The sequence below is a fragment of the Brienomyrus brachyistius genome, chromosome 2 (assembly GCF_023856365.1).
Source record: "Brienomyrus brachyistius isolate T26 chromosome 2, BBRACH_0.4, whole genome shotgun sequence".
NCBI classification, from domain to species: domain Eukaryota; kingdom Metazoa; phylum Chordata; class Actinopteri; order Osteoglossiformes; family Mormyridae; genus Brienomyrus; species Brienomyrus brachyistius.
In genome coordinates this window covers 3,544,621-3,555,271 of record NC_064534.1, presented here as the reverse complement: position 1 = coordinate 3,555,271, position 10,651 = coordinate 3,544,621, and the positions used below count along the sequence as shown (strand labels likewise).

Genomic DNA, 10,651 nt, shown 5'->3' with positions numbered 1-10,651 from the left:
ATATTCCCCAAGGAATTTCTGTGCCCGTCCACATTTAACTCACTCCCCCACCTCAGCACCAGCACGTCTCCAGCGAGCTATGCCCTGTTTACGAATTCGCCCGACACCAAGAAAGAGAGCAAACAGTTGTCATGAGAAAATTAACTGTCGGCAAGGAACAGTTCAGTAAAAAAACAGCCTGTGAGCCCCCTGTCATGACAGCAAAGCAAGTGATTTTGTCATTTGCAGTGGTAAACAATGCGGGTCTGAGCGGCTTGTCAGGCTCTCAGCTTCAGGGTGTTGGAAGAACGTGGCTGTGATCTGCCCTGACCTCAGCCCGGTCAGTGTGCCGGCAAGGGAGCCAGCCGTAGAAGTCAGGGCCTGCGATTGCATTATGGGTAGTTACCTCACATTAGCCACCTTGCCTGACATCATAAACCATTCTTCAGAAATTAATCATTTATTAAGCATGAAAGAGGCCTCCAGCTCAATGATGTGGTAAATTTCCAGCGATACTGGAGCGACTGCGTGGATTAATTCGACACAATAATGATGGCTAATTCATTACCCAAAACTTATTAAACATTATGCTGATTTGTTAAGAATAATGCATATCCAGCTGAGTTTGTGATTGAGCACAAATTTTGATTGTACACAGGAAAACACTGCGGCGAAAATAACGGCTGGAAAACGTCCCGTAAATCCAGCTAATTCTTGTTATGTTGCATAAACACGTCCTCATTAGCAGTCGTTTTATTAAGCGTAGCATGAAAAAAAAAAGCACACACACACACACACACACACACACAGCAACAGCCCTAACTGTGCATAACTCAAAGTTAATAAGAATCACAAACTAGCACAATTAGACGAATCTAGCTTTTTTTATCATGTTTTCACTCCACCGCTATGTATGCAAGGGAGAGGGTAGCCACAGTGTCAGAGGCAAGACTATTGCAGTCGATGTCCTATGAAAGGAACGGCAGTTATACCGTTGAACAAAGTGCTTCAGTGATGACAGCATGCGTATTTTAAAAAAGTGTGAAACAAAAATTCATCTGGATAAAGGATTCCAACTCAGGGGCTAATGTATATTCCTGCAGAATTAGCAGTGTGGAAGAATATCAAAAAACATCACAAGTATAATAAGAGCATCCTGAACCAAAGATGAGCCAGCCAGTTTCCCACCCCATTGTGTACGCTCCTGTCAATCTGTCTCTCACCCAACGGGGACTCTGCCTCCCACTGAGCAAAATCAACAGGAACACAGACAGGCTAGATTGCTAAATGGATCCATTTCAAACCCGGAATTTGGACAATACCAGTCTCAGCAAGAAAGTGTGGTGCATTCGTTTCCATGCCAACAAAGATTCCCTCAGACATGTTGTTTGTTTGTTTATTAATCTGTGGAAAGCCGCAGAAACTCTGAGATGTTTGGTGCCTGCCCCAAGGACTCATGGGAAAACAGTCCCAACTCATGCTGGTGGAGAAGCATCATGATCTAACATATTCATTATTCGTCTCACTTCTGCCTTTAACAAGGAAGTTGCTAAAACTCTTGGACATTCATGGTCCCCCTTCATCCGCGGTTTTGCCTTCTGTGATTTCAGTTACACACAGTCAACCACAGTCTTAAAATATTAAGTGGAAAATTCAAGAAATAGGTCATAACTTTTAGATCGCACAATATTCTGAGTGGCGTGCTGAAATCTCCCACTGTCCCACCCGGGCTGTGAATCATCCCTTCATCTAGCGTCCCCGTGCTGGGTATCATGTCCTCCCGTTAGTCACTTAGCAACCATCTCGGTTATCAGATCAGCCATCACAATATTGCTTATTATAATCATTCTACATTATTATTAGTTATTGTTGTTAATCTTTTATTCTGCCTAATTTATAAATTAAACTATCAAAAGTTCAGTATATGGACAAAAGTATGTGGACAACAAGTTGTCCATGATCTCACTCAAATCAAAGGGTATTAATATGAAGCTGGCTAACCCTTAGTTGCTATAGCAGCCTGTACTCCTCTGTAAAGGCTTCCCATTAGATGCTGGAACATTGCTGGCGGGCTTTGTTACTGTTCAGGTTGGGTATGGATGTTGGGTGATCTGGTCCCTGTCTGTGAGCTTGTGTGGCCCCCACATCGCAGCTGGACCTGCTCACAGATGTTTCCACTTCATAATCACTTCACTTGCCGTTGACCAGGGCAGCTCTAGCAGGACAGAAATGAGGAGAACCGACTTGTTGGAAAGGTGTCCAGTGGTGTCCAAAGGTGTCCAGTGATGGTGCTGGGCTGACTGGCCTCTTCTGTATGACCCCCATTCCGCTGCTATTGATGCTGCAGGTTGCATGACTGTGTGCTTAATTATACAGCTGTATGTCAGCAGTGGGCGTGGCTTATGTGGCCCATTCCTGTAATTACTATGGGTGTCCCAGTACTTTTATTCATATATTGTATGTGTATGTATTGGGAAAAAAATGAATGTATAGGGTTGAGTTGCATGCATGGTTTCAGGCATCCGCGGGAGGTTTTGGAGCATATTCCCCATGGATAAGAGGGTTACTGTGTTATAAAACGTACACCTGGATACCCACACTCCCCCGTCTTGCGGTATATAACAATAACGTGAAGGTTATTGATTTGTTATTGTCTGCCAGTGATGTTCCCAAAGTATATGGAATCGGCATTTTACAGGGTAGTAGGAATCACAGGCCGTAGCAACGTCTGTAAACATTTGAGAAGTAATTGGTGGTAAAGGTGGTAGAAATTAATTGGGTGGGACTGCTGTGAAATGTCAATCACTTTCTGGTTTAACCCAATGGCAACCAACCAAGTAACCAATGGGAGTTAGGATATACTGATCAGTGACGGACAGTGCAACATAATCCCACCTACTCTAAGTTTCAAGGCATTATTTCTCAAATCAGTACACAGGAGTTGCGTCCAAAGTGACCAAAACACTAATATTCAGTATAATCAAGTCAGAAGTAAAAAATAAAACTGATCTTCATTGTGTGTAAGATTCCACAAAATGTTTTTATTAGAAAAACACATTGTAGTGTTACTGAAGGTTATTACATAAAGGGCAGGTATTTACCAACATGTGCATATCAAAATAAACATGTTGGTGGTCTTACTGTTTTAGCTGAAGCCCATTCCAACATTAAGCCAGATTTCACAAACAACAGCAATGATAAGTTGTGGACAAGGACACGGTGGGAAAAGGACAAGTGGAGATCATGAAAACGAGAGAATCAGAGAAGAGAGAGAGAGATCAGAGGTGCACTGGCACCGGACAGAACGCCTTAATGAGTAGTGTTGGTCCTGACCTGTGACCAGTCTGCTTATGTGACTGGGGGATGAGAGAGAGGGAGAGAGAGGAAGCGAAAAAGAGGGAGGGAGAGAGACATACAGATAGACGGACAGGAAGAGAGATGGACTGAGAGAGAGGGGCGAGGGACAGAGAGGGAGAGAGGGACAGAGAGAGGGAGAGAAAAAGAGAGAGAGGGACATACAGATAGTGGGAAATAGAGAGGGAGGGAGCGAGAGAGGCAAGTGATGGCAGTGGCCTCTACGCGGCATGTCGGGCGCCCTGAGCTGCAAATTGCATCTGTTCCTAATTAAGGAGTGCAAATGAAGGCACGTGTTTCCGAGCGGCCTTGGGAGAGCAGGCCGGCAGACATGCTGCTGCAGGACGAGGGGGTGGTGGGGGGGGGACACTGGCGCCCTCTTCAGCTTCTCGCGACGTCCTCCGCATGTGACTGTGCCGAGCGGGGCCCTCCCTTCAGGCAGTGGCCACTGTGATTCCCCCCCCCCCCCCAATGAAAATAACACAGCCAATCATGCAAAAGAATGTTAAAAAACACATTTGGCTAAAATGTTCCCATTTTTCACTGCAACCTCAGCTGTGTGAAGGACGAAAGCACTAATAGTAGGAGAAGCTAAGGAATCACTTTCAGGTTTTGCTGTGGCTCTTGGGATGTGTCCTTAGAAACCATCTTCTGAGTAACGGACAGGCGTCACGTTCACTGGAGGACTGAGGGCTTCCCAGCTGTTTAATAGTGGCCCACATACTGATGTAGCTTTTAACGTCTATATCAGAATTCGCTAAACTCTGGACCATGTGTGTCTGAGGATGGAGACAAGAGCAGAAGCATCTGTCTGACTTCTACTTGAGGTTTTAATTGACAAGGCGGAGTGCAGCCACAAGGAGGTGCTGGCTGAAGGAATATGGGCCCAGAGAGGACGGTGGTGTGGATTCCAGACGCCTGTTTGTGTGTCTTAAATCGGTACGTTTAATTAGCATGGAATGCTGAGATAACGAGCCTCTGCAGCAGCTGGGGGAACCTACAAAGGGGCAGAGCTTGGCTCAGTGCTGCCGGCCCCACACACACACACACTCACACACACGCACTCACTCACACACACACACTCACACACGCTCACACACACTCACACACACACGCTCACACACACTCACACACACACACGCACTCACACACACTGACACACACACTGACACTCACACTGACACACACACTCACACACACACTGACACACTCACACATGCTCACACACACACACGCTCACACACACACGCTCACACACACACACACACACGCTCACACATACACGCTCACACACACTCACACACGCTCACACACACTCACACACACACGCTCACTCACACACGCTCTCACACACACACACACGCTCACACACTCACTCACACACACGCTCACACACTCACTCACACACACGCTCACACACACATGCTCAAACACACACACATTCACACACAAAATCGCACACACACAAATATGAACACAGAAACACACACCCATGCGCACACATACACACAGATATGAACAGACACGCACGCACACTTACATGCACACACACACATGAACATACATACTCAGGCGTGCACACACACACTCACATATGCCCAGGCACACACAGACACACTCATGCATGTGCACACAGACATGCACACACACATACACAAACAAACACAGACATCCACACACATTCATACACAAACAAACACAGGCATACACACACACACAGACATAGACACACAGGCTGGGGTTATAGCTGAGATCACAGTTTTCACACTATGAGTTTCTGTGCACCACAGCAACACCAAAGAGGCTTTGACATCCAGAAGAGACATCTGTCCATCCATCCATCCATCCATCCATCCATCATACAGCTGCTTGTTGTGAGCAGGACTGCGGGAGCCTGGATCCCATCCCAGGCAGAGCAGGTAATGAGGCAAGGCTACGCCCTGGATGGCAGGTGAGACTTTCACTTTGGACTGTGCCAAGATGTGCCAGGAACTAATGAAGGCCCCAGAGCAGCGCACATTCAAACACTCAGGGTGGATCACCCCCCCACAGAAGGTACTTTCATTGTCAGAGATTGCTTAGTTCATGTTCAATGATAGTCCTTACCTTGATTGAATTTAAATGTATCTAACAGATTTCTATGCAGTTTACAGTACTACCATATTCTGGACTGGTGGTTCTCCAGACCTCTACACAAGTTTCCACCAGATAATCTGATTAAACCAATCAACAGCTCATAATTAGTTGAATCAGGGGTTCCGGGGGTGAAATGTAATGACGCAAGACCTTGGCAAAGGCTAAGGAAAGGTCTGGGAACCACTGATATCGAGTATTGCAGAATTTCACTTATTAAGCAATGTTGCACAGGGGTTACTGCTTGTGTCTGGGTTTTGGGGTCATGACCTTTGTCCATCGCTTAATGCTACTGAGTAAAGAATTTGACAGAATGAGTGTTACTGTGGTGGAAGTGTGTGTGTCACCCTGGTGCTCATCTGCAGGGCAGGGAATCAATCTTGCTTTGCTGAGACCATGTCAGATATTTCATTATTTTATGTTTAAGATCTTAGTTTTTAATTCGTTCTTGGGTGAGGTGCAGAACCTTGCTTAATGCTAGCATGAGTATTAGTATAGGATGTAGGAGTACTTCAACTGTAGAAATTACCGGGGGGGGGGCGGGGGGTGCACAGCCTGCAGAAGCTGCGTTATATGAAAGGTAAAACTGGCTGAGCTTTTATCGAAGGTGCTCCGGACGTAACCGTGGAGATGTAAACCACCAATCCGTGATGAGATGGGGCCAGTTACCTCAGAGGAAGGCCGGCCAATGTGAAGGTGTTACTCCGTTTCCATGGCTCCCTGCCGGTAAGTGTACACTTAGTTACTTAGCAGGCACTTCTGGCCAAAGCACCTTACAACATTTACGGCATTTACACAGCTGTGATGTCTGTCCTCTGGGGTTAAGTGCATCTCTTAAGGGCTCCGCAGCAGGAGCTGCCTTCGCTTCAGCTGCCCTTCTTTTCTCCGTGTGGCACGTATTGGCCTGTTTGATTCTTCTTCCTGTGCCGGCGTTTTCCGTGTGGCACGACCTCGGCTGGTGCTCTGGTGACATTGTGAGGCACAGAACACGCTGTCCTGGAAGCAGAGCCACCCCCCACCCAGGTTATGGCCGGTAAACAGACACCCAACCCGGCGGCTATAGTCCTTTGATCAGGCCAAGCGGCTCATTAATGCCCTAATCAGCTTTAATTAGCTCCTGAGCACAGCGGGAGCAGCCAGGCCAGGCCGCTCTGCAGACGACTCTCATCACGTGCCATCATGCCTTTCCCAGCATGCTTTGCGTGGCAAAGCTCCGCACAGCAACTATTGGTAAAGCTAATACTTGAGATATGACTCCGGTCAGTGAAAATCCATCCATAAATCCATCCATCCATGTACCACAACTGTTTATCCAGCACAGGATCATGGTCAACCTAGAGGGTACAAGGCTGGGAACACCCTGACTAGGAGGTTCTCAATGCTAATAGTCCATTATTATTCTAATTTGCACAAAGGTATTGGGAATGAGCAGAGGGTTCTGGACACTGGGCTAAACACAGTGTTTTAAGGGTGATTAACATGCAGCACTGCGTTTGCGGACCTGTGTGGCGGCTAAGTCAGCCATAATTGATGGGTAACCTGTGCGATTAAAGACACGAGGATTAAGGGATGGATGATTCCCAGCGCTCAGAAGATTTTGCACATGCAAACATGGCTGATTAGGGGATCCTCAGATGGCTAAAGCCCAAATCGGACATCCTGGCGGAGTGCCTGAGCCGTGACCTCTCTCAGACCTGGAGAGCCACGTGACTCATCATCGCCATGGAGTCCCGCAGCCTGCTGGGGGCGCTCTGGAGCGCAAAGCACCACCGGGGCGATGTTAAGCTCATCAAGGGATGCATGACCAGCCACCACGTCTGTTATGCCTGCGACTCCCAGAATATTTCGGCAAACGGCCCAGAGCCCAATTTTGCAGTGGGATGGGATGTAAACAATAGATCATGTGTCGCTTCCCCCCCCAACGTCACACACATGGTCCCAGCCAGACATCATCAATGGCAGAGTGTCAACACATCATACCCCGCCTCTCTGCAGATCCTCGGTACAGCGGAGACCTTAGGGAGCCGTTAGTTTGTTTAAAATGAACTCATCTTTTAATTAAAAAAAACTGCTTCCCAAGGAAGGCAGAAAAATTGAGGGGGTGGGGCCTTGGTGGGGGTAAAGTGTGTCGGGGCACCTTTGAGCGACAGGGTGAAATGTGCTTTTTTTTTCCTGTTTGTTGGCTCACCGTTTTGTTCAAAGAGACTTCAGTTCCATTCATCCAAAGACCTGTGTCTTTAATTGGAGAAATTTAGGAGAAGTACCTTCCTCAGGGATGAGAAGCTCTCGCCTCCCGGACTCTGCCCGGCAACAACTTCCGTCGCCATCCCTCTGCCGCGGGAACCATCCAGGGCTGCATGCTGGGTGGTCGGAGCCCAGGGATCGGGTGCAAAGTTCAGATATGTTAGTGAGGAAAACCGTGTACTGATAATGAGTCGCACATGTAGGTCGAGTATAGTGTACTATAGTATAGTATAGCATAGTATAGTACAGAGTGCTGATGCCCTTGTGGAGGCGCTACACACATGCCTGCAAGGTTTTCCTGCAGTCACAAGCATGCTGTGACCCCTCAACATAGATGAGGACACGCTAGGCAGAACGGCCGAACTGCCACCTTGGGATGACACTGAAAGGATTTCAATTTGAAATGAATGTTAATATTAGTGGGTGTGGCGAGGGAGAGGTGTACGCGTGTCAGGAGTTATTAGGGAGGTGTGGGTAGCAGGCGAGGTGCACGGGGTGTTAAGTCAAGCAGGAACCCTCGATGTCGCTAATTTATTTACAGATTTAATTAGATGGATGGAGGCCTCACTGTAAAAAATAAGGGAAAAAAATAGAAAAGATATGTTGCCAGCGTTACAGCACTTTAATTACGGTACCAGACTCCAGATCGCTGCTTGCTGACGTCTGGGGAACGAGTTAATTAAAATCCTCATTATTTTACTTTTAATTAGTTCCCCCCTCTTTTGTTTCCTCTCACCATATGGCCATGTTCCGTGGTCAAATTAACTTAATTGAACTAATTAAGCCGATCAGTTTAATTATTCAAAGCATTCTGATTGGGTGGGGAACTTTTTCCTCTCAATATCCTGCATCACTTTATATCCATAGTTAGTTAGTTTTCCCCTCCTTTGACTTTCTTTCTCGCAGTCTTCAGTGATAGCTGCGTACTTCTGCGTTAGTAGCAGAAACACCGAGGGCTCCGAGGGACCGGCGACGGGCGGCTTTCCGTCACGCCCGGCCGTCTTGGACAGCGGCGCTCGGTCCGTTAGCGGTCCGCCTGAAGTCAGTCGGTGCATTTATCGGAACACGTTGCTGTAAAACATGTTTTGAGCATCGGCCAGATAGTTACGGGCTTTTTTGGTATATAATGAAAGTCAACTACGTCCAGCTGTGTAAACCCGGTTATTAGGAGCAGGAGATTCTAATAAAACGCGTCGTCATTAAAGGTTCAATTCCCATAACTAAACAGTCGACGCGTGTTAACGGCTGATTAATCTACGGGAAGACCGTAACTTTGATGTTTATTTCAAAGCGCTCCTCCCCCCAAATAAATAATGTTTTATGCCTCCTTTTGAATGGTTGCCCACATACATAGTTAACATGAGTTTCATCTCCGCAGTGGAGCCGGAGCGTAACGTCCTCCTGAGCGCCACCATGGGCTCCCCTTAAGCGGTACCGGAGCGTAAGACTGGAGAGCCCGCAGATGCCCCCGTCCTCTTGCGGGACCATTTCATCTTCAGAGAAGCCGAACGGTTGTATCGGTCCAAATCCGGACGCCTGCGAGCCGCGGGCGATGCCCTGTTGCCCAGTCGTGCAGAGCGGCGGAGAACCCGGCGTTTCCCGGCTGAGGTGGATACCGCAACCCGCAGGTCAGGGATCGGGTAAAAGCCGTTTAGGGCTCAGTGCGAAGCTGAACCCGCTGATCAGCCTCCCCCCGACATGCATGCATCCCGTACACAGCTCCGGTGTGCTGGGACTGTCACCACTTCCCCGAGTTGTTTTTTCTTTCCTCGGTTCCGCGAGTCCTCCTCCCTGTTGTGCAGGCTCGCACAGAAGTCATTAACTGCCCGGAAAAAAGACTTTACATCATTTCAAAGACTCTCCTGCACCGGGAGCGCATTCAGCTGTGGAAATGATTCATTGCACACCACCTGTCTACTGTCTGCGGATAGAGGCTCCGCTGGCAGCCCGGACAGAGGCCCGTCACACGGACAGGGGCCCGCCCCACAGGGGAGGCTGAACGCGGCACTCTTTTATTGGGATACCGCATACAAAAATATCCAGGCCTGTCTTTTTCTTTGGCGGTTTTTTACTTAGCAGGAGGTGAAGAAGCTCAGTGCAATTACACTCATTTGCATGTGTTAATTTGATTAATTAGTGAATATAAACACTTTGGTATGCGACTCCTGTCGTACAAGTCTATATACCTGCAAACTTTTCAGGGGGAAGAAGAAAGACTCGTAGCCGAGAGAATCTATTTATGAGACCTGCTAATTGGCACCTGAATATGTTCAGCTAATTAGCAATATGCAGATGAGACTTGATTGGTTTGAATGCAAAGCACAACTCGCTGTGCTGTGGGATTCGGATTGCGCGAAGCCTTCTTATTTCCTTATCAAGATATGACGATAATTGCAATTATGAGCATTTGCATACGTTAATGAATTTGCCTGATGCGTCTCTGCCAGACGTGCAATAAATAATTGATGCCGTATCAGCACTTAAGCCGTGTCATATCCCCCCCAACACACACAAACACGCACACACACCGTACTGTTAAGACTGCCTGCTTTCTGTACGGTTTCGGATCCATGTAAATTTACTGAACTAATTTGAATACATAAACCTTGATTGAGTGCCTCTTCATAATTGACAAACTGACAGTACTCACGTCTGTCAACTTCCTCTCCATGGAAACCCGAATGGAGTTCTTTGTCCCATTCACTTTCTTCGAATAAGACAGAGATGGACAAAAAAATAGTTTTAGAAAGCCAAGGCATCTATCAACCCACCCTGGACATAACTAGCCAATTAAGTGTGCTAGGTGGTTTAAAACGAAAAATGTGCAATTTGTGTGTTTTTTTATGCAATACTTAGTAATAACTAGAGTGGAATGAGCTGGAAGCATAGTAAGCTCAGAGACCTGGTGAGCTATTTTCAACAAAAACAAATTAGTTAAAGA

At 47.2% G+C, this 10,651-nt stretch overlaps 1 long non-coding RNA gene across 2 annotated transcripts; it reads left to right on the top strand.

The window, feature by feature from the left end:
• Window positions 1–6,094: 6,094 nt before the first annotated feature.
• Window positions 6,095–10,183, top strand: LOC125721977 (uncharacterized). 2 transcript variants are annotated; one of them, XR_007386037.1, is made up of 2 exons: window positions 6,095–6,192; window positions 9,089–10,183. It is a non-coding gene; the product is annotated as an uncharacterized LOC125721977 (long non-coding RNA). The 2 variants fall into 2 exon arrangements; XR_007386035.1 differs by lacking the exon at window positions 6,095–6,192 and adding an exon at window positions 8,621–8,729.
• Window positions 10,184–10,651: the final 468 nt, after the last annotated feature.